Source organism: Coturnix japonica, chromosome 2 (assembly GCF_001577835.2).
Source record: "Coturnix japonica isolate 7356 chromosome 2, Coturnix japonica 2.1, whole genome shotgun sequence".
In the NCBI taxonomy this organism is placed as follows: Eukaryota; Metazoa; Chordata; class Aves; order Galliformes; family Phasianidae; genus Coturnix; species Coturnix japonica.
The window spans coordinates 125,316,198-125,341,995 of NC_029517.1; positions in this window are offsets into that span (position 1 = coordinate 125,316,198).

A 25,798-nucleotide genomic window follows, 5' to 3' on the forward strand; every position below is an offset into this window, starting at 1 on the left:
TGCATTTTCACTAGTATAAATTTAGATGTATTTTGGAAAGTTCTGACTGTACTCTAATTCCTTTTTATAATTTAATTTTCCCCTGTTTCATACATTGCCTACTTCCATTTCAGTCATTGATACTCACACACTGAGAGCCATGGAGATTAAGCACGACCCTCTCCCTAGCACTTATCTACATGAAATAATTTTAGTCAAATCCACATTAATCAAAAGACTTTGTGCAGTTCCTTCCCAGGAGCTTAGTAGCTGTACCAAATTTCTGTTTATAGTCTTTGCAGAATCAAACCTGGATACTGTGCATTTTGGCATAAAATAGCAAAATGTGCTAAGAATAATCTTGCTTGATGCCCTCTGATTTTAGCAGCAGTAACATCTTCCACACCCTAAGCCAGCTGTGGGAGTTGCATTCTCCTGTAGTGGGTACCACGATGCTCATAGCCTACTGCCTTCCCAGACTTTTTCTTCTTGCTGTCTCCACTGGCTTATCCACTTATCCCCTTATCCACTGTCTCCACATTGGCCACGCCAGCCTTAACACTACTGGTGTCCCAGTGTCTATGTGCAGTTTTTCAAGTGCTGCACATCACTCACCTAGTACTGGCACTCTTCCGTGAGCTATCTGAATCTTCAGTTTCATAGAATCATAGAATCTTTAAGGTTGGAAAGACGAATAAGATCATCTAGTCCAACCATCAGCCCATGCCTGTGACTGCCATAGGCCATGCCCCTTCAGTGCCACATTTACACATTTCTTGAACCTCTTGGGATGGTGACTCCACCAGCTCCCTGTGCAGCTTGTTCCATTACCTCACCACTCATTCTGATAATAGATTTTTCCAAACACCCAAACTCAGTCTACCCTGGTGTAACTTAAGGCCATTACCTCTCAACCTATTGCTGTTACCTGGAAGAAGAAGTTCTCTACAACCTCTTCAGGGAGTCATACAGAGAGGTAAAGTGTCCCCTTATCCAGACTGAACACTCCCATTTCCCCCAGTTGCTCACTATAAGACTTGTGCTCCAGACCGTTCATAGCTTCACAGTCCTCTGGACATGCTCCAGTGCCTCAAAATCTTTCTTGTACTGAGGGTTTCCTTTCACATGGCTTCATGAAACTGAATGCATTCAACATCAGGAAAAATAATATCATTAAAGTTTGCATCTCTTTCCATCATTCCTTCACAAAGCAAAATGGAAATTTAATGATTCTGTACATGAACAGCCATGTGAGTTCCTCAATAGTATCAGCAGGCTAAGAAACAGATCTGAGAAATAACAGTATTTCAACAGATGGCTTCTGACATATAATTATCAATATATGTAATGAGCTGTTTTTGTGCAAGGCCTGGTAATCTGGCTAGTCCTGGCTCTTTGTGTGTATCAAGCTTTTCCCAGCCTGTAACTACTGTGACTCAAAGGGCAGAGAAAAATAAAATGTCTGTTTAAGAGCACAGCCACTCCAGACCCTAATGGGCTTATGAGAGCCCTTGGCAGACACATCTATCCAGTGCTGAGAACACCAAAAACGAGCGGGGATGACAAGAATGGATTTAGCTGCCAGCTACATTTTACAAGGCCATTCATTCTTGCAAACACCTAAGACTTGTAACATGGTTTCCAGCTGTGCAAAGTAATTAATTATAATAGAACACAAATAATAATCTGTCACTCCTTACTCACAGTAATTTTCGCTTTCTAAAACCCATGTGTTCCTATTTTGTGTGGTTCCTGCAAATGGTGTTTAATATCCAACAGCAAGATTTAGATGAACAAACAAAACAAGCAATCAAGCCATTTAATTGAAGAGATAGTAGATGCTGATGTGTCATGCAGAGTCAGAATTTCAGGACTTCCCAGGCACTGCCTGTGAGCAGAAACATCCAGGTGTCTCTGCACAGGCTGCTTTGCAGGAAATCACAGAATCATATAATTATTTGAATCAGAAGGGATGCTTTAAGGCCATCTAGTCCACTTCCCCTGCAATGAAGAGAGGCACCTACAGCTACAGCAGGTTGCTCAGAGTGCTGTCCAGCCTGGCCTTTGAAATCTCCAATGACGGAGAATCCACAACATCTCTGGACAACCTGTTTTAGTGCCTCAACACCCTAACTGTAAAAACCTTTTTCCATGTGTCCAGTCCAAATCTCCCCTCTTTCAGTTTGAAGCCATTTCTCCTTGTCCTATCACAACAGATCCTCCTCAAGAGTCTGTCTCATTTCTTATAACTCATCTTTAGATACTGAAAGGCCATACTCAGGTCTCCCTGGAGCCTTCCCTTTTCCAGGCTGAATAGCCCCAGCTCTCTCAGCCTCATTATTTTTGTGATCCTCATCCGAATGCATTCCAACAGGTCTGTCTCTCCTATACTGAGGACTCCACATCTGGACGTAGTTCTCTAGGTGAAGCCTCACCAGCACAGCATAGAGGGGCAGGATCATCTCCATCACCCTGCTGGCCACACTTCTTCTTATGAAGCCTGGAATGTGTTTGGTTTTCTTTGGCTGAGGGGGCATATGAAGAATATACCCTATGAGGAGAGACTGAAGGAACTGGGGCTGTTTAGTCTGGGGAAAAGGAGGCTGAGGGGAGACCTTATTGCTCTTCTCCAATATCTGAAAGGTGCTTACAGCGAGAGTGAGGCTGGTCTCTTCTTACTGGTGACAGGTGACAGGATGAGGGGAAATGGCCTCAAGTTGTCTAGCATAAGATGAAGTTGGATATCAGGAAAACCTTATCTACGGAAAGGGTTGTTAAGCGCTGGAATGGGCTTTCCAGGGAGGTGGTTGAGCCACCATGCCTGGATGTGTTTAAAAACCATTTGACGTGGTGCTCAGGGACATGATTTAGCAGAGGTTTGTTAGAGTTAGGGTAGTATAGTTGGGTTGCAGTTGGCCTTTTCCAACCTCAGCAATTCTATGGTTCTATGACTCTATGATTGCTGGCTCATATCCAACTTGCCATCCACCAGTAGCCCCATGTTCTTTTTGGCACTGCTGTGCTTAATCCTTTTATTCCCCAGCTTGTGCGGACAGTGGGAGTTGCCCTGACCCTGGTGCAAGACCTTGCACTTAGATGTATTGAAACCTCATGGTGTTCTCACACCATATACTCCCTTCTGCCAGGCACAAGCACTGTACCTCAGCAGTTTCCTAACCCATTTCTTTGTAATGCCAGTAGGATCAGGAAATCCACAGCTCACAGTAGTGGAAAGAGAGGGGAAAAAAACACCAACAAAAACTCTCATCCCCTCCAAGCTTGCAGGAGGTAGTTGAGAATGTGAAGTGAATGTGACACAAAAGACAACTTAAAGCAGAGAAAAGACAAGTAAAGTCAAGATTTATGATTGCACCAAGAAGGGTCAGAGAGGTACAAGCCTCAGGCATTATGGTGCTGTGTAAAGAATATGGATTGGTCTGAGAAATATCATGAAAGTACAGTAAAGAAAAGAAAAGTAAAAAAACAAAACAAAACAAACAAAAAAAAAACAACCAAAAAACAAACACCAAATTGGCCATCAAATATTAGAGTCTGGATCTGTGTTCACTTTACCGCGGCTGAGCAGCACAGAATCTCACAGCAGGCTTATTGCTGTGTTTCTGACATAAGGGAGCTGCAGTAAATCTTCTGATTTCCCAGATCTATTTTTGCTCTATATTGTTTTAACAAACAGGAGATGATTATATGTTTCACTGAGCCAGGAAGCAGACTTTGACTTTCTGATGAGGTCCCCACTGCTTCAGCTCTTCCTTTCACACTGACATCTTATCCAGCAGTCTCTGGGAGCCCTGCTGTGAATCTACAAACTCTTCTCTTTGGGCGCTTTCCTGTGTAATTTTTGTTATTATAAGTTTAGAATAACTGAACTCAAATGCCTCTTCCCTCAGTGCTGCATCTCCCTGCTGTTGCAGAAAATGTAATCTTTAAAGGTTGCGCCAAACTTTGGAGCACAATTGAATAAAAATAAAAATAAAAATAAAAATAAAAATAAAAATCAATCCACCTCTAAAGAAATTGTAACCAAAGCAAAAGGGATCATTTTGAGCAGAACAGTTAGTGGAAGTTTACCCAGGAAGAAAACAAGTTCATATGTGTGACATAATCTATAGGAAGGTGATGGTAAAATGATTATCAGCCAAACTTTTGGGAAAGTTGGATTTAAAACTGGGAATTGATATATATATACTTTTTTTTCTCTAAGCAGACTTTTACTGAGACTTTTAAACTATACAAAGTAACTCCTCCTAAAGCCCGCCATCTTCACTTGAGGATCTCACATGCAACTTTACATGAAATGCATCAGGACCTTACCTGACTTTTCTTGTTTGTTGTCCTTTGTGTTTTCAGATCAAACCTTGAAAGTCTCCTTTTGACAAGAACCATTTGAGTTAATTGTATGCCCCCTTAGGATTTATATTCAGTTCCAAAATATTTAACAGATCACTTTCTTCCAGGAGTACATAACACTGCTGTGTGCAAAGGGATGGAGACCACCTTTCCCACATCTCTAAAAAATGGAATATTTTGTTTCTATCTACTAAAGTATACTTCCTTCTCTCATTTTCTGGCACCGCAAGTGAATGTGATTCAAAGAAGATTTATCTTCAACTTCTTTTCAATGAGAATCATGCACAGCTGCAGTACTCTTATTTACAGATTTGTTGAGGAATTCTCATTTTCCTTTTTTGCATTTGATTTCTGGTTGGGGTGTGAACCTCAATCACTTGTTATATGGTTGTATGGAGTGAATCCAACCAACAGACCCTCTTTGTCCTTGTATTATTTGAATGTCAGAAAGGTTTTACTGTTAGTTATGCCCTTCTTTATATCAAAGTACCTTATACCAGGGCATTTTTTCTTATTTTTCCTATTCCCATAACTCATCAATAGGAGTAGTATATTGGCTTTGTTATTTATTTATTTATTTATTTATTTAATGCAGATTTGTTATAAAATTCTTCTCCTGATTTCATTTCATATTGTCTGGAAGATGTGAATATCAGTGTGGTGGTGGCTGTAGCACACATATTCTAATTGAGTGTGGCTCTGTCCTACTTACCCTTTTCTTAGGTTTCTTCCTAAGATTGAGGATAAATCTCTTTTTGCACCTGCAGAGAGTAACCTGCCCTCTGATGCTACTCAGCACATTATCCCTGGGTCTTAGGCTCTTCACACTGGACTATCCAATGGTTATTACTTGTTTTCTCGTACTATATAAAAAATTATTACCTACAGAAAACAGGGATATTCACTAAAAACTAAGTTTCTCTAACACATTGTCAGAGTGTTGAACACTGGCTGGAAGCCTGCAGAGCTGATTTGCTTCCAGTTATACTTCCAGAGCAGCTGAGATACAGGCAAAGCAACCCAGAGCACTGTTACTTATATACAGCACATCTATTGCCTCCAGGGAACAGGACAGTCTTGGCAGTCTGTCTTTTAGTACGATCATCGTGCAAAACCAAACCTAGCTGGGTGTTCCTACTGTACACACATCCCCTTTCTTTGATGCTAGACTTGGTACACAGCTAGGCATTAATGTGCCAAAACCAAATGAACATGATGTTTCTTGCAAGAAATGCCAGTTTTTGCACTGCTGTGAACCCTAATAGCGTGTCTAGTGCCCATGGAAACATTCCTGCTTTACTCAAGTCTGTAACAGAAAAAAAGCAGTAGGATTGAGGGGCCTGTGCACATAAGATCTCAGCAAGAGTCCTCTGCTCTGCTCGATTAACATCTCCTTTATTTTCTTTGCCTTCGGAATTCATAGCCAATAATTTTAGTACATTTATATTCCAATTAACACTGAAAAAAGATGGGGAAAAAATCTCTCCATATTCCTGGCTTTTTGTTTCCCATCTTCCAAATAATGCCACAGCACTTCTGCCTTTGTCACCCCATATAGAATTCAATTTGAGACACAGAGATCAAAGCAGGGAATTACAAACTGTTCATTTCTGGGTACCACACTTAATCTGTGATGGTTATGGATGCAGGTTTGCCATTTCCCAGAGTGTGACTCTTCCAGATAGTTCGTATAATGTGAGAGGGTGATAGAAGACTGTTTTGGCACTGATCTGAGCTCTACTGTTCAGGACGATGATTTCTTACAATATGGGCATTCATCAGCATTTCAGGTTCTGGTCTCCTGTAAAAACTGAGTAATGCTTAAAAAGCTGACTTTTCTAACATACTCTTACAGATACCCAAATTACTGCTCAGGCATGTAAAATTATGTAGTTCTGCTTTGTATCTGAAGTCACTCATTTATATAAAAACATATTTAATTTATCCTGTAATTGGCAGTACTGAGCCAAAATAGGATGATACTAGTTTCTCCACAATGATAGACAATAATGCTTCCCTCTCTTCCAACATCCACTTAACCTGGACAGCACTTGGAGCTTTGGCACAGCCAATAAATAAATAAATAAATAAATAATAACCCATTTCATAAGGCACAGCAATAGGGAGAGACTGTATTTTGCTATGTGCTGTTAATATTATCTTGGATCATATTTTCAAGACTCATGAGGGAAAACAGAAATGTAGCTGGATAAACACTGCCCTTTAAATGTCAGGACAGTGTGTGTGCATGTGTGTGTGTCTATTTATCAAGGTTTAAATTTTAATTCTCTGATGTTTTCTTTACACTGTTGAGTTCAGATGAGGGTATTAATAGTAGACTCACCTCATGGTTACCTGCCAGAAATTACTCCAAAACAACTAGTTGAGCATTTAAATGTTTTGAGTTCTTCCAGGTTTTTGTCCACCTCACATCTAAAACCAGTTATTTCAGGAACTTTAGTCTGAAAAATCTCTTTGGGATTTATACCTGAGTTTTTGTGTTGATTAAAATAACCTCCCTAGTTCAGTATCTAATGTGAACTTTTGCCAGCTTCTCTTGCAGCTTCAGATATAAGATAAGATTCATATTTTTTTTTGTGGAGCAACCATTTATCTTAAAGCTTTCTTAAGCTCCTGCTTGTCATGCAACAGACTTTTCACGATGCTCTTTGGAGTCTGCTGAGTTCTCCTGCACAATGGTATTTTCAGGTCTGTAGTATGGTTAAGGAACAAACACTTCCAGAATATGCAGATGAGCATACTCTGCAATCCCAAATAGCAGAATGATGATTTCAGAGCACTACTGACTCTACAGTCCCCACCAATAATCATTACTAGCTGGTGAGACTGTCAGACCAGTACCTGGCTTTTCATAGTTTCCTATGGAGAAAAAAAATCCATTTTCCTCTGCCAAACCAAGTTGTTTTCCTTAAGGTTGAGTACTTGACATCACTATTGGGAAAATGCCTCACTGATAGTCAAACCGATGCTTTAGAGCTTGAAAACCTTGTTGAGGTCTCTCACAGATCAAGAGAACATAGGCAGGGTGATATTTGATAATAAAATTGTTCAATTGCATCTATGTACAACCAAAGAAATTTTTACTTCAACTCTGCAGGATAATCACAGAATCAAAGTATTATTTAGGTTAGAAGGGGAATATTAGATTCCCCTGCTATAAGCATTTGCTCAAACAGGGTTATCTGGAGCACACTGAGCAGGGCCATGCTGATAGAATTTGAATACCATGTTTCTTCAGATGGTGAGTGCATAACAAATGAAGAACTAAAACCAGAATAAGCAAATTGGACCAGGATCTCACTCCTTCCTCTTCTAGCAGACCTACAAGACAGCAAAAGAATGGAGAGATTTCCTCTCTAGATTCATCTAGATTAGATATGTTCTTCATTTTCTGACTTAAAAACTGCCATTTATGAAAGTTATCTATTTCAGCATTGGGAAAAATTGTTTTCTGCATATAAATTGGTGTGGATGTTTAAACTTGTCAAGTGTTTCAGAATCCTTTGGGATGAGAGATGCTCTATAAATGTAAAATACTCTGCTATTATTTATTATTACTGTATGCAAGGTAAGCACTCTTGAGATAATCTGTTTGTTGCAGTTATGATGGTGTTATTTGACATGCCTTACCACAATGCACAAATATTTATTCCTCATGAAATTAGATGAATCTTCATCCTTCAGTTTTGCTTTCGCACATTATTTCACAGGAAGCGTATCTATCCCCTTTCTTTTTTATCCTTATTTTGTAAGGTATTTGGAAACAGCATTCTCAGAGAAATTCATTTGTTTTCTCTGTTTTCTTTCAGTTCTGCTTAATGTAATGTTAAAAAAAAAACACACTATTGGTTCCAAATATTAGACTTCTGCTGGATTTGGCGTGGAGACCCTCACTGATGCACAGGCTTCTTGGAAAAGAAAGGAGGTGTTTGCAAAGAAACAATACATTTATTATCATTATTATTATTATTATTATTATTATCATTATTATTGTTGTTGTTGTTGTTATTGTTATTATTATTATTTGGGAACGAGAAAACATTATATCTTCTGAGTTTTGTCATCCTTGGTATACATTTAGCATTCAGTCCAGTGCCTGCATGTACATGCCACAGTGGAAACCTCATTCATACTAGTTTGTGTTCTCATCCCACTAACAGATTAGTGAAAGCTGGAGAAGACCTTCCATTTGCTCAACACTGCTTACCTATAAAGCAGCTAACAGTAAAAATAATCTCTATTCTGCTATAGGCTCACCCTCAGTCTCCCCTCAGTTCACTGTCAATGTTTTGTGTGTTATTTAAAAAATATCTCTAAAACGACTGCTTTTCCTACTGAACAGGGCAAGTCTACAGGCTGTTACAGCACAGGTATAATGCCTGAAAGCCCACAGGATTAAAATGCTAGGCACCTGGCCTAGGCTTGCTCTGACAATGAAATCTTGTGCCAGCATCTGTAGAAAGCAATACTGTATTTGGTATTCTCAGAGCAATCCAGACGCAGCCATGAAAAGGAATAAGATGTCCAAAACAATCTAAGATATGGCCATTAACAAGTTGCAGTGATAGATTATAGTCTTTTAGGTTGGAAGCTACAATTTTTATGATTTCTAGAACTACAGGCAAAAAGCAGCCATCTCCTGATTTTGCTTTCCTTCAATGAGTTTCACACTCCTGTTTATTTTAAAAGCAGTAAAAGCCTCCATTCTTTTAAATATCTTTCTCCTGCAATTTTCAAAAAAATAAAAATAAAAAAATCAGGCAAGGTAGAAAATTGGTTCTCTTCCAAGTAGTTGGAGATGTTCAAGATTTTGTGGCAATATAAATATCAAGACAGAACACGTTTTATATCTGGCAGACTGCTGACTGATACAAAAACAAAAAGACCCAAACCCTCAAAAGTGACATTTCACAGTGTATACAGAAGGGCAGTGTTAGGCTCTCCCTGCCTTCCTCCCTCCCTTTCTCCCTCGCTCTATTCCTTTCCTCCTTCCTCCCTTCCATCTCTGTCTCTTACTAGATTCCTTTTAACAGGCTGCAGCCTGTAAACTTCTCAAAAGCTTTCTGCAGAAGCTTCTCCATCAGAAAACGCTGTCTTTCTTACCGAATTCAGAAAATTCTGAGAATTTGTTGTTTAATAAGTTTTGATTTTGTAAATCATTCACAGAAACCATTCAGAAGTTGCAAGACTATGAAATTATTTAGAAAGCAGCACCACATTTTTGTTTTTAAATAGGATTTCCATTATAATAATATTATAATGTAACCATGAAATGACTTTGTTTAGATCTTGCTTAGAAATCTCAGATTGCTTATAAAAAAGGAAATACAGTTCCTATTCAGGTTAGTAGTATCCTCTCATACTTTTGAAGAAATGCTTCTAAGGAGGAAGAAGATTTTTATCCACAAAACATGAAATTTAATTTGACAATACTAAATTCACTCATCCCATTTAAAGCAAAATGTCAAACTATTACTTTTTTTAGCACTGCATTTTAGATCACGCAGTAGTATTATCCATCTGTTGGTGAGTTCTTTACAATATTTAAGAAAATCTTCCCATCAGTTGAAGGACAGTAATGACAAATTATCTCAGTCTCAGTGTGTAATTTTAGGAGAAGTAGGCCCAAAAATACAATTTTAAGTAGCTGAGCTCAAAGCAACTCCATAGATTAAATTTTCTGAACTGACATTTTCTGAACAAAGAAGTTGCCTTTGTTTCTTGTCATCATCCTAGAAGCATTACTCAGCTGAGATGTTGCTATTTCCATAGTGAATTTTTGTGACATTTGGTGAATGCAGGTGTCATTATTATAGCATGAGATTCTGCATGTATCATTTATATATGCATCTGATCGGAGCAGTTCCAGTGAAGAAAATATATAAGCATGAAAATGAGGACTGAAATTTGGAAAATGAGCATTGGTGGGTGGGAATGGACTGTAACAGGTCCTATGTACATTGCCCTGTTTATTTTACTTTGCAGATCAGAAATGCCTGTGTCTTGTCTACGGTAATCTCATGCCAACTACACTCCAAAGGAAATGGGCTACATGGACTAATGGGATGAAGAAATTAAAGGGCATGTGACCAGAATAAGGTGACTGTAGCACAGTTTAAAGACAAAATTTGCTTCTCTTAGATAAAATAAATGTTGAGCACCATTCAGGATGGGTTTTTGCTTGGGAAGTATAAACCATGGTACCATTAGAACTATAGAACAGTCAATGTGCAAGCTCCCCAAAGTATTCCTTGGTGACTTGCGGAATCAAACTGAAAATCTTCAAACACAAAAATTAGAGTGGATATTGGCTGGGCAGTATGTCCCGGTATGTTCAGTGTGCACTTAATGAGGCAGTACTCTTTATGTCATGTGTATTATAAAACATAAGCATGCATGTCTATGCTTCCCTTATGTTCTCAGGAAGAACGTAACAGTCGTAATGGAGAATGTATTCGGAAATTGAAAGGGTTCTTAATATTTGTATAGTTACAATTATTCATTTGAAGGGTTCTTTCTTGTCATTCCTTTCACACAAGCTGGCACAGGCCCTAAAAGTCTGAAGAGACACATAATTACTTGAGGGTTAATATTGTTTGCGAATACCAAGGGGAATCCATTTATTTTTGGTAGAACTTGCCTAAAAAGGAGTGGAGTGCTGTGAGGTGCCAGATCAGTCTGTCACAGCCTGATCTGAGTTTGTGTTCAAGGGGAATCCTCCAACACTAGATGTAAACAACATCTGTCATTTCACTAGGAATAATACACAGAAATTCAAGCCAGTTACTCCGTAGCTGCTCGAGGCCACAAGTCTCCTGATTACCAGCCAATAAACTAGTTAAGGCTTATTAATGCATTTTTTATTTCTTAATGGCCTCCTGATTTGCCCTCTTTGCAAATTAGTCCTCGACCTGTGGAGCCTGATCTCTTTAAGGGAAGGCTGAAACACAAACATGATCCGTCTACTCATGTGAAAAGCTTGCAATATGTGTTGATTGGGATTTGCTTTTGTATGGTATTATGTATACTAAATAATCTGGTGTCTTGTGCTTGAAAAGCACTCTGTCATTCTGCATCAGCTTCATGCTTTATAAAAAGTATGAGAGCGAGGAAAAACATAACTACAAAGTCCTTTTATGGTGATTAAAAGCCCTCTCAGAATGAAATTCCATTCCTTGTTCCTCATCCTAAGCCATCTTCTTATTCTGATTTTAAACTTTCATGCTTCCTCGCACAGTGGAAAATAATTGTATTGAAAATTTGTTCAGAAATTCTCTAAAATGAAAGGGACATGTAGCTATCTGGAATTGCTGCTTAACAGATAATTGCACATTCCCCTTAAAAGGGGTTGGCTACAATATCGTTTAAATGGAATTAGAATTTTAAACACATTTATATTCTTATTTTTGTACTACAGAGTTTTAAGGAACTTTAGTTAAATGACACTATGAAGGCTAGCTATATGAATTGCCTTAAATCACGTGACAGAATCATAGAATAGCTTAGGTTGGAGGGGACCACGTCGTTGATAGCAATATTTATAAAAAATGCACTGTTGACACTGTCAGTGTGATGGTATTTCCAGGTTTTATTACAGCTCAAATATGAAATCACATTAAATTGCTATGTGACTTTTAATATGTAAGAAATACAAAAGACCACAGATGACCAAACTTAGTGGGCAATGCAGCAGGAGCCAGACAGAGCAAGGTGCTACAAATAAAAATCATAAAAAGTGGAAAGACCATCCTTTTGCAATTCTTTTTCATGTTTCTCCACTCGCTGATTGTGTGACAACACCTGTCTCTGCACTGTCTCTGAGCAGTGATAACTCATTCTGAAATTACTCCCAGCATCTGACTGCCGCACCTCGGACATTTCTGTAAGTGATCAAGAAGGCTCTGCTTCATCTGCTTACCTGGATTGGACTGTTCAGTCTATATGATAATGCTCAAACGTGTCACTTTCTCTGGGTCTTGTTGAGATGATAATTTGACTGTCTTCTTGTTGCATTAAGATCTCAGACTGCAGGACCATTAACTTTTTGAAGCTGAATGCTGCCTGACTTTTTTTTTGTCTTTTGAAATTACTCGTTGGATCCGCTTAGTCTCTCTGCTGTCAGCTTCAATGAGATCAACTATATTCTGGTTATGAAAGCCCAAACTATAAATCTCAGCACTCTTTGAGCCTGAGAACTCCAGCAGAGAAACATGCTAATAGCACAGCTGAAAACCAGAACTTATCATTTAAACAACTATTTCAGTTTATTCACTTGCTACCAAGAATGTCACAACCCTGGGGAAAGTTCACTATAATCACTGATTTTTGCTGTTTGCTTTCCAGCCTCTTTTTCAAAATAACAACTGTTAATTCATAGCACATTTATTAGTTCCTGAAGCTTTGTGCAGCTGATATATGGTTGGCTGTTTGCCTTTTGTCTAAAAAAATCATTTTGCCAGCTCATCTATAAAATAACATCAACCTGACACAAAGTCTGAGATGCTCAGTCCCAATCTGAGTGCTCTAATTCACAAATTGCAGGAGCCCATGCAGTCAACACGGATTTGGGGCATGACAATGGGTTTCTGGCTAAGACTAAGAGCAGAAATGACAGCAAGGCAGGTCAGTGAAACTACTGCCTGGTGCAGCTGAGGTTTTAATTAAGAAAAGAAGTGAAGTTGAAGAAGTATCTTGGAGTTTTGATCTCTCTTCTTTTCAGGAGTTCAACTACTACAGTTTTCGTACTGCAAAACCTGCTGTGTTTCCCTATCAGGTTTTCCCTAATGCTTACTCACGCTGTATGAAATGACCTAGAGATCAATGCATGGATATAATTTGGAGTTCAGGTTTACCACATTGCTGACACTGGATGACCGAGGAAGCCAATCTGCTATCCGCTTTGTTTTACCGTTTGTTTGCTTGTTTTTTAATGAAATCACTTTTGTTAATACTGTTGACAGGGCTGGGCCTCCCAGAAACACTGCAAAGAATAGACTGTCAGAGAGGATGGAAACTCCTCCTTACATTTACCCACGTTCACATCTATTTTTAATATTGCAGAACGGCAGCTATGTCTGGAAGGTTCTGTTGTTGGCAGTGGACACAGATGATCTGGGGTAGCCTCTGCCATTGGTAGACCTGTTTTCTTCCAAATTTCTTATAATTAAATATAACTCAGAAATGTTGCTCTGTTATTCTAGTTTTGTATACAGTGAGCTCAGGTACGCTGCAGTTCTATTATTTACCAAAGCAGCTCTGTAGTAGAGATAGTAGTGTTACAAGTCCCAGCCACAAGAATTTCATTAGTAGATTAATTACACATGACTTCATGACTTCATCAGTTGATTTAGGACATTCTCAGTTTTGAGACGGTTTACTACAAGGGCTATTGAAATGCAATTGCTTGTTTGAGAAGTCTGGGCCTCAGTAACCATTGTGATTTTGACTTTCAGCCTTGATTTTCAGCTCTTACTCGTCTCTTTTCTTCTTCCAGATCATCACTTACATTTTGTATTTGCCTTACAGCAACACTGAAGATGAGAGGAGGGGGAAATGTCATAGAAGTTACTCATGTTAATATGCTTTCTGCCATATGTTTAAGAAAAATATCCTATTTTATGTTCTCTGTGGAACACTCTTGAATATTTTGCAGTGGATTTTTACAATATATATACAGTGCTAAAGTCAGTCTAATCCTGCCAACAAGTCTGGGGAAATAGATAGTTTCTTCCTTCCGGAATACATTTACAATCTTTAAAGTTATACTCTATCTAGCGACACATCTCTGCACTGAGACCTTGGAAACTTTTATTGTACAGGCATGGTTAGTGGCCTGTGATGCAAAGGGTGGCAGAGACTTAGTTTATGAGACTGTTAAAACTCCTGCCTTGATTTTCCCTCTGGTAAACATGACACCAGAATTTCTAAGCAGTTTGAAATGGTACAAAGCTAAATCTCTCTTCAAGCACAACATAGTTCAGTTTCTTGTCTATTCACAGCATTTGAGGGGCATATCAGTACATCTGCTGGATTAGTTTAGAAGCTTTTCCAAAATTGACAGTCTTTGTGAAAATCCTTTATAGATATACTTCTAATAAGCCACTTCCTATGCTGCACAAATCCTGAGTGTCTGTCAGTTTTACCTGTACCTCTGAGTGAAACATGACATTTAATTCTTGTGCATGTTCACAAATAGATTCAATACCAGCTCCATTCACAAGAAGTGCTAAACAAAAACAAACAAAAACACCTGTAGTGCGCTTCAGTATGAGGGGAGTAGTTAATATAAAGAGTGGAAATGAGATGAGCTAGAGCTTCATCATAATTTTTCTGTAAAAGAATGTTAAATGTATATAAACATCTATGAAATAATTTCTACCCAATTACTTATTGTTAGAAATAACATTTACAGGTCTTTAACTCTTTCCCAGTTTTATGTCTGTCAACTCACATTCTTCCATCTGACTCGTTAGATATGTGATTTGCCAATTATGAGAAATAATTAGTCAATATATTTAACTGTTTCAGGTCTCATTCAAGTGCGGCTAGTTTGCCTTTTACTAGCACAGATAGCCCTGATCAGTAACTGTTGTCCAAAGGTGAGAGAAGATAGCAAACTTAATTTTGAAGGACTGACTCCTGATTCCTATTTTCCTAATATCCAGGGTACAACAGTGTTTAGAAAATGCCTGAAGATGCTGGCAGGTTAGGAAGTAAGTAACATGGAATGGAGAAGGACAGTTCATACTCTTCATGAGAAAATCTCAGTGATGCATTCTAAGAATTTGAAAATGTGGAATAAGAAATTATTTATGTCATGTTTTCTGTAGTGTGAGAAAATGAAGTGAATAATCCAGTCCTGAAGTACACAGAATATTGTTAACGGCACAGATTAGGACTTGACCTCAAAATCTCAAATGACTGTCTTCAGGCAGCACTGGAACTTTACTCTTCTGGAATTCTTCTCCATACTGCCATAAGTTTGAGAACTATCACCTTTTTTGGTTTCACCACCCAACTCAGCCTGTGCAATTTAGGACAGGAGTCACCAGCTCAAGAAAGTGGTTGTTTCCCAGTTGACATAGAATCATAGAATTGCCAAGGTTGGAAAAAACCTCTAAAATCATCCAGCCCAACTGTCTGCAACCATTCACATAACCACACACTCTTCAGAGGTACACAATACCATCCAAGAGAAGTCCCAGTTCTTATTTTCCAAAACCCATTTTCTAATCCTTGATTAGAGACAATTGTCTGTCTTTTTACATTAGCCAATCTATCCTTAAAAATCAACTCAAACTATGCCTCCTCTCACTTTTTCTACACTTTTCTCCACAGCTAAGGTCATGTTTGGCAAATGAGAGAAAGGAATCCTGGAATTATTGTGCTGTTGTGTACAGGCCTTAAAATTGAAGTCAAAGTTGATGTGCGGAACCAGAGGTTGACATCTGTGTTTGCATATGTGTGCATGATTTTGTGGATTTGCTAGCCGTTCTCTTTATTATATACCCATGAATTTTATTGACTTCTGCCATAAGCAATCATTTCCTGCCCCTCTTAGACTTAGGGGAATTTGTTCCCTCTTTTTAACCATAAGTACATAATACATTAGCTGATTAAGCAATGTACATTTTGGACATAGGACCCTGACCTAAATCAGAATGAGCAATAACGTAGAATTCTAGGCTTGCATTATTCAACAGTTGATGGTTTTCCTCCACTCATTCCAGCCTTATTCTTTATGACAATATTTCATTAATCTTAGTCTTAACAATAGCATCACAAACTCCGCCCAGAACTAATTGTGAATGATAAGATGTCTGCAGCATCATCTCTTGTAATATTCCATCCTTTCTGACTGGTATGGTTTTGGCTGGGATAGAGTTAATTTTCTTCATAGAGGCTTGTATGATGCTGTGTTTTGGATTTTTGATGAAAATAGTAGAGTTGAGACACCAGCATTTTAGTTACTGCAGAGCAGTGAGGCTCAGAGCCAGAATCTTTTCTACTTCTCACACTGCCAACTAGGAGCTGGAGGTGCACAAGGATCTGGGAGGGGACACAGCCAGGACAGCTGATCCAGATTGATCAGAGGGATAACTCATACCTTATGGCATAATGGTATAGTGCTTAGCAATGGTACTGTAGTAAAGAAGGAGGAACTGGGGAAATTTGTAGTGATGGCATTTGTCTTCCTGAGAAACCGTTAAGCATGATGAACCCTGCATTCATGGAGGTGGATGAATGCCTGCCTGCAAATGAATTCCTTGTTTTTCTTTGATTGTGCATTCAGCTTTTGTTTTACCTGCTGAACTGCTTCTATCTCAACTCACAGTTCTCACAGTTTACCTTTCCAGAGCTCTCCCACGTCCCTCCTGGGGAGAGTGAGAGAATGGCTGTGTGTTGCTGAGTTAATGCTGAGTTAGATCACAATACTGACATAGGGTTACAGTATTGCTCCTGTTTCTAACTCTGCCTATAAAACTGATTTTATCCTCAGCCCTGTGGCCTGATCTATGTACAGATTGTAACTGTGCTTATCCTAGCATTGAAATCCTTGCAGAATCCAGGAATAAGTGAAATTTTTCAGCTCTCACTGCTCCCAGCAAAACCCTTGTCTTAACTCTAACTGTATCTCAGTTACCCTTAAAAGTGATATGCCTCTAACACTGTGCCTCACCTCAGCCTTCATCCACTAGACCACATCCCAGTAGTCACTTGTGAGAGATCAGAGAATTGGATTCAGCTTGTGATTTAACCCAGCAGCCACTTAAGCACCACATAGCCAGTCACTCACTCTTAACACGTGGAATGAGGTAGAGAACTGATAGCAGAATATGTGTATATATGTATATGAATGAAATGTAACTACTTGCCACACAGTGACTGAAGCTTAGCTAACAATACAACTGCCTGCCAACCAGCGCCCTGATAAAAGTGCAACATCTCACCCACCCACCAATTATCACTCAGTAAATCTCTGAGTATTACCCACCCTTTGCCATATCTCCACAGCTCTATGACCTTCTGCATGATGTCTGGTGGTATGGGAATATCCCCTGGCCTAATTCAGGCCAGCTGTCCTGCTGCTATGCCACAGAGGCAGTGGCTCTTCCCCATGGAGCGTCCTGTCCTAGCCCAGCCCTGGATGTGCTCTTATCATTCAACAACAACCAAAACATTGTAGTAACATTGCCTCAGCTGAAAATAGGACAGCCATCAAAATGGACCACAAGAATTGTGATACTTTTACAGGTCTGCTTATAAAGGAATAAAAAATCATACAACAGTTTACGCCTCCTACACTCTCCTGATCTCCCTCCTACACTTACTATGCTTTAATTGCAATTTAATTATGTCTTCTCATATTCATCTACAGGCATTAAGAATAAAAGAAAGTCTTGATTCTTGATTCTTGAAGAGAGGTTCAGAGAACTCCCATGGGCTTAAGAGGGTTCCAGAACAAGCAGAAATTACAGTGAATTTTTTACTTTTCATAAAAATATCATTACAATTCCTCTGTGTAACATTAGGATGTTAATTCATTGTACTGTTTCCAGGGGAGCTGACCTCCTAATCCTGGAAGAACAGCAGATACCGTCTCACTCAGAGCAACTTCATTAAGCATGAGATTCAATGTACATTAAGACACCTACCTTTGGACACTTGAAAGGTGTAATTTAGCTAATGCGCACATTCTGTCTGAACAACTGTTATGGTCAGTGCAGATGTAGTGAGTCTAGGCAGGGAAGCCCCCCAGGTAATCATCTGGCTCACCAATGTGTGCTTTGTTAGAGAGAAACAAATCACTCCAAAGCCAACATTGACTGGAATAATTAATGGCATAATTCACGTTCCTAAAAATAGGCTTTACATGTCACTTGAGATGAAGAAAGGCATTTTGCCTGTCTCCCACAGAACCCACGCCCTGTAGGTCTTAACTACACATGAGCATTAGAAATGGCACTAGGTATCAATATTTAGTGAGTTGACTTCTAGCTTAGTTTTGCACTGATAGAGAAGAGAGTTGGCCAGTCCATACGTAGATCTAAGTAAGTGTTCCAGTTTGGAAGTCAGCCCCACACAAAGAGGGAGAGTTGATTTCATAGACAGAAGCATGGAACCCTGTGCTGGAGACTGTAGGTTGCTTGGGCTCCAGCTGCCATGCTATACAGGCCCAGTCTTCATTCTCTCAGAAGTGGTTAGCATATTAGGTATACTTGCATATTAGGGAACAGAAACATGACATGTCATAAAATTTTTGATGGCTGCCTGAAATGAAGGCAGATCTGACTACTTTGCCTGGACCAGAGGGTATTCATGGCTCTAGAAAGCTGTTATAAAGGAATTCATTTTGTGTTCTGATGTTATTCAGCATTTGTTTGAGCTTCTTGTGAAAGTAGGAATCAGGTAAATAGGGGCCTTCCATGAAGATTAAGTATCCTAGTCTTTGGGGAATGTCAGAAGAAAAGGACTAGTGGGACATGTCAACATTGCTAATACAGCTGGGATAGCACAGCTGAGTCTATAGTTAGGACAATACAGCTGGAAGGGAAAGGTAGCCAAAGAAATTGACTTTGACTGATTGAGTAGAGGAGCTGGGTCGAAGTAACCTGAGGAAGACTTCTGACTTCATCCCAACGACCACCGGAGCGAAACCCCCACTACAGACTGCGCACGCGTCAGTAGGAGGGACAGCATGTAAATGAGTTATCAGATAAACAATGAATATGTTAATGATTTCTCAGAAAATTGATGAATATGTATACCCTTGCTCTATAACTTTGTAACGCTCCTGCCTTTCGGCGCGCATGATAGGAGGAGTGATCCCCCATGTGCCCAGCGCTGAATAAACACATACCTGCTTTATAACCTATCTCTGGTTATAGAGTCTGATTCCGCATGTCACTTGAGATAGAAATAAAAGATTTACATCAAAATGAACTCTTGACAAGGTTAAGAAAGTAAAACATACCCACCCAAACATGCAGACATCCAATGTTTTCTTTAGAGATTATTTTTCTTTTAGCTGTCACCATGGTAAATTATTTGTATCTGTGGAGAATTATGAGGATTTCTTGTGATCCTCCCATGTAATGTCTGCCTCTATGTTCCTCTGGCAGCCCAAGGATAAAAGGCATAGGCAAACTTCTATTACTCTCCTGATTTTCATTCTGGCCATGAAGATGGAGACAAAAATATCTTAATAGAAGAGAACAAGTCCCTCTAATATTCTACTGACCTGCTGAGTACCTGTTTTAAGTGCTTGCCAACAGGAAATCACTGAAATTAAACATTTGAAAAGCAGCTGCTTGTGCATTATTCCTCTTCATTGAAATGTTAATTTGCTGTCCCAAACAAATAATTGGACTTTAATCTTTCATGCAGTTAATATATCAATATTTTTAATGTGAAGTGAAAGTCAAAATTAATACTGGAATATCAAGAGATTAATCACTAACTCAGAAAAAGATTTTTCAATATTATTACATAAAGAAATAAATGCACATAGTGTCAGATTTACTTTAACACTGAACTGATGTACATGTTTGGAGTAATATATGTATAAAGGTGAGTACTATAGCTCTGTCTGTAGTATTTAGCATGACATGAATGCACTAAGGACATAAAAACACTTGGGTGCTGCAAAGAATTGCTGTAAGTTCACAATATGCAAGCACAGGACCTGGGCATTTTCATATTTGCACTGTTTATATTTTAGTACATATATGCAGATGTTTGTATTTTAGTACAAAGAAATCTGTCTGTAGCTGCCATACCATCTACAAGTCATTGAAATCCTACTAAGAACTACAGGTGTGATAGGGAGTAACCTGAAATTACAGCCACCTGAGACTGGCTCACTAATGAACGGTTTTTATCCCATCTTAATGAGACATAATTCTCTGCTGCTGGCACAGTATTGTGATTTTGCTGTCATTTTCTGTGAATTCTGAAGACATTGGTAGTTATGCCATCCTCCCTGGGCTGGAAGCAGCATAAAAACATGAACTTATGCTACCAGGCTGGATCTCTGAAGAAGGTAACACTACACTTAGTGGACTGAGATACCAGACTAAGCTGAGATCAAACTACCTTTAGCGTGAGAAAATAAACTACCTTTATGTGAGAAAATAAAAATGTTTTCTAACTTTCAGAAGTTTTTTATCTGTTGTGAATTCTGTTGCTCCTAAAATCTAACTTTTGAAGTTACCCTTTGTTTCAGTGTAAAATTGGGCTAGATGTCCTCCTGACTACTCTTACAACCAAGGCATGCAGTACTGTTCTGTAAGGAAATCCTTGAATACACAGAATAGTCATGGACCACACTGGACACAGTGCCAGTGTGTTTAAAAAGGCACTTCTGTGCAGACACCTGAACCACAACCTTAATCACCTGCATTCTTCTTCAGTTGTTATAATTATTTTCTAGCTGAAGAACACTATGCAGTGAAACCTGACAAGGTATATTTGAGTTTTTCCTGTTGAGCAGATGTAGATCATCCCTCTATTTTCTATTGCAGACTGTACAAATGTTGAACCCCTTAATAGGCTTTCATGATCTTCAATATGAAGATTTCCAAGCAAACATGAGGATGAGATTATTCTAGTAAATTTCAAAACATGTTTTCTGAGGTAGACAGATTTTGACTCACTGTGAGTCCACCTAACTCTGTAAAGGAATAGGATAGCTCACAGTGTTACTCTAAATTGTTATCAAGCATGTCAGGCTAAGCCTGAATAATTTTGGAGATCATGTAAGAGCAGCTGCTGCAGAAAGCAAATAATATCAGGCTTTTTCAGAAGTAAGACTAGGTCAGTGAATGCCCATGGCATGCAACAACACATTCATCCTGTCTCCAGCCTGCTCAGCTGAAGTAACACATCATGTTAATACAGATGTGCTTCAGAGTACACTAATTCCTCCTCTCTTCCTTCTCATTTCCCTGGCGCAGAGCAGCACCAGTGCGAAAGAACAGAGAGGAAAAAAACTTAAATGAGCCAAAGCTAAAGTGCTTCAGAGCTGCTGGATCCCCTCAGATTTGCTGAAGGAAAAGAGTGTTACAGGAAAGTAATGCAATGCAGTGAAAATGGAATAGCAGAGGAAATGAAAGGCAAGGATCATAAGGACGTTGTAATCAGGGAGCTGTAAAGAGGATATATGAAGCTCGTGGAAGGATGAAGTACTCTGGAAAGAAAATAGAAAAGGAATAGTAAGTGGGGCACAGTGATGAACTCCAACACTGACTTCATCAGACAGGTCAGAGTATCTCCCTTGAAAGCCTCCTTTTAGTCTCTTTGAATCATCGATCAAATTTGATACAACAATATGGGGCAGCAAGACACAAAAACAAAACACTGACCTGAAATCAGTGGATTTAGTCTTCTTAAAGGCAAGATAGATAGTTTTACAGAGATACAAAAGTCACAAAAGTCAGTAAAGCCATTAATAACCATAAATTCAAGCCAAGAAAATAACTACTGCTTCTAAGCAGGACTAATCATGATGGAATAAACTCCATAGAAACCAGAGCATACTGCTTTTGGTATTTAGTGAGATGACCTCTACACAGTACTAGTCCTGCACTGAGTTGAAGGCTATCTTTATTCTGGAAATATATGAAGATGCATAGATATGGAGATAGAAGCAGCTCAGTGTAGGTGTTTCCACGTGGGAGTCAACATGTGCTGCTAGTTCCTAAACTCCCATTATAGAGGTGAGCGAAACTGGGATGCTGCTTCCTGGATGTCATAGGAACTCAACTAGCCTAGATATGTAGGTGCTATCTGGGATTGCCTGTTGTGACAAAATATGTAAAAGAACTGTAATCTCAGAAATATTCTGATCGTAATATAAACCAATGGTTAGACCACTGAATTCAGCCATTATCCCATTAACTGATGAGACTGAAGGTCACCTGTCAGTGCTTTAGAGAGAAGTGAATTACCCTTTGGATTCTCCTAACTGGAATGATCTGGATTTGAATCAGTTGCCCACACATTGATTTCTGGTGCCATTTGTGAGGCTCTAAGATATCCAGTGAGAAGATTAAGGACATATTTCTGGCCAGATATCTTTCTAGCCAGGTATATTTCATTCTGATTAGATTATCTGTGTGTATAACAATTGTCTAAGAGTTATACCTGCTGAGGAAAGATAAGCTTTATACGGGACCAAAACAGCAGATTTGTGATTGTATCTGACTCTTTGATAAAGGTTATAAATAAATTTTAGCAGAGGACCAGCATGAAACTTGATGGAAAAGATAGCTTCTGATTGTTTGGTTATATTTATGTGAGTATAAATATGTAGAACAGTTTGATTTTGTTCTAAAATGTAAAGTTCAAGGAGTGCTGAAAAAAAAGAACGTACTTTTCTTCCCCCTTTTCATCCATAGCCAAATGATTCAAAGCTTTCACACGAGATGAACTTCTTTAACAGGCCAAAGAGACATTTGGGGTGGCTCTAGTTTCCAAAACGTTTAGAGATAAATCAACCACAGATGTTATACCTCAAGGGAAGAAGGCCACTGGAACTAATCCTATTCATTTATCCCAAACAAGCTCAGCAGTGAATATTCAACATTCCCATCCCCCTAATCTCTGCTCTGAAATATCCAAATTATTTGGCTTATCTACTTCCTTAAGCATTTTGGTTTGTATTGACACGGATGTTACTACCTGTGAAAATGAATTCTGAAGTGGTAGATCTGTAGCACTTATCTCCCCCCCTTGTTAATTTCAGAGTTGACCTGAGCAGCCAGAAAAAGCTGAAAATAAGCAAAAAAATCATGCTTTGTCTCCCCTATGAGGACAGGCTGAGGGAGTTGGGCTTGTTCAGCCTGGAGAAGAGAAGGTTGCGGGATGTCCTCATTGCAGCCTTTCAATACCTGAAGGGAACTTACTCCCAGGAGGGGAGTAAACTCTTCAAAAGGGCTGACAATAGCAGGACACGGGGAAATGGTTTTAAGTTAAAAGAGGGAAGATTTAGGTTGGATGTTAGGGGGAATTCTTTACTAGGAGAGTGGTTAGGCCCTGGAACAGGCTGCCCAGGGAGGTTGTTGATGCCCCGTCCTTGGAGGTGTTCAAGACCAGGTTGGACGGGGCCCTGGGCAACCTGATCTAGTAAAAGTGTATGTTTGGTGGCCCTGCCAGGCAGGGGGGTTGGAACTACATGATCCTTGAGGTCCCTTCTAACCCGGGTCATTCTGTGATTCTGTGATTCTGTTTATTTGACAGTGTTTCAAGGCAAAATAACAGAGCACCATGGAGAGCTTGCAAAGTGAAACTTCCTCCTTGCGTACTCTCTGCAGCACCATGATCTGGCTCAGATCTTCACACTTGGCTCCTTCTTTGTGTAAGCTCCTACAATTATAGGTTAGAGTGTCTCTTCACTCTTTCTTTCATGGCTATTAAAAAGCAATAATGATTGGGCAAGAGGTAGGAGTAAGGGATTGATCACCTTCAGAATGTGATTCAAAGAAGGATTTGCACAGATAAGCACTTTGATCTTTAGGCTACCGCACTAAAACCTGACCACCACCTCTTAGCTTCCTCTTTCTTTATTTATTTTTAAAATAGTTTTCAGTGGAAGTGGCTGAAGTTAATGGATTTCATACTCAAATCAAGGGGTGGGCAGGCAGTAAGGAGGCCTGGGAAGGGGTGCTTCATTTATGAACTACAAATTAATGGAAGAGGTACTAAGACTTTGTGCTACTGGAATTTCAGACAAGGTAACAGAAGGCATTGAAGTTCTGTCCGGCTGAAAGTCCCACAGAATATTTTGGTGTGTAAGAGTATCATCAAGCTTTTTACTGAGAGACACCCAAACATCATCTAAGCTTCTCTAAATGAGTCAGTGCTTTTATGTTTTGTCTGTACTTTTTCATTTTGTCTCCTTTTTGTTTATGGCTACATAACATGGGTGATTTTTTATCTTTTGAATGTTTTTGAAAGCTCACAGACAGGTCATTCTTAATTGCAATTTTATTTTATTTAATTTTTTTAACTTACAGAATTTGGGGCAAGTTGAAAGCTAAGTTTCAGAATATTTCATTAAACCTTGATAGCTTCAAGGTCCTAAGTCATTCAGGTGCTTTTACATGTCTTGGTATATGCACAAGTGCAGGCCATCTGTACTACTGACATCTGATGATTCTCAATGGAACAATATTAGGAAAGCAAAACATAAAAATCAATCATTCTTTGCTATCTGCTTTAGACCTCACAAATATGGGGCTTTTAAAATAAATCTGAGCTGTTAATCAGCGCTCTGTACACATGCTCATCTGTCATCATCTGTGATAGTAAAATTCCTCCTGCTAACAGCGTGCAGAGAGATGCAATTATTTGTCTTGTAACTAGAAACATTAGCAAACACAACTAGATGAAGAAAACAAATAAAAGGACAAGCCAGGCACTGACAAGTAATTAATATATGCAGATGACCTTCTGCTCACAATAAAAAAACTAACATTCAAAGCACTAAAATCACCAAACCTATCAGAATCCAGAAGAGCACGATGTTATAAAATCTATCAGACCAATCAGATGGTTATTTTCTGACACTACCCAAAATTTTACCAGGCCTCTGGAATTAGAATCAGAAAGATACAGTTTATACTCTGATCAAACTGGCTTGTATGAGATAATCAAAGGCAAGATGAAACAGTCCATCTCAAACATTTGAACTGAGTTAGTACTGTGAAAACTGTGAAAACTGACAACTCCATCTTCCTTCACTGTCTTTTTTTTTATTTTTTATTTTATTTTTTTTTTTGTAGAGGAGGAAGGAGAGGGAAAGAGTGCAGTTAAACACTACGATGTGACAAAGCAATAACCTGCAGAAATTTATTGAGATAGTATAATAAAAATCTGATATTAATATCTCCTGAAAAGTCTAAAGAAATGCATGACTAGCATGCCTGAAAATCTGTCAGTCAAGACTCATCATCACCCAAAGCTCTAAGAGACAGTGTTGGGATGTGAAAATTAGTAAGCATCTCTGTTTTTCAGATCTGAAAGAATCAGCTAATAGGTCCTGTTAAGGAAGAGATGCATAGTTTAAAAATTATCTTGTGATAGTTGAAAAAAGGGGGAAAAAAGATGGGGGATACCTAGTTGGCATGCTCCTGAGGTGGCTGTGAAAGATTAGATCCCGTAGTGTGCCTCCTTACAAAGGACCCACCTATGGGGTTATCAGCTGCGCCACTTCACCAAGAATGGGTAGGAGATGGAAGCTGCCTGCTGAACCACCAGCCAATAGCTGAGTCAGTGTGATGTGCAGTACAGTGAGACAACTCTTACTGTGTGTGTAGACAGAAAGCAGATAATAACATAAATGCAAACTGATTTTTGACAGTTAAGACATCTCCCTTAACTAATCTCCAAATTAGTTATCTTAGTTAAAACCAAGATGCGGTTGATGTGC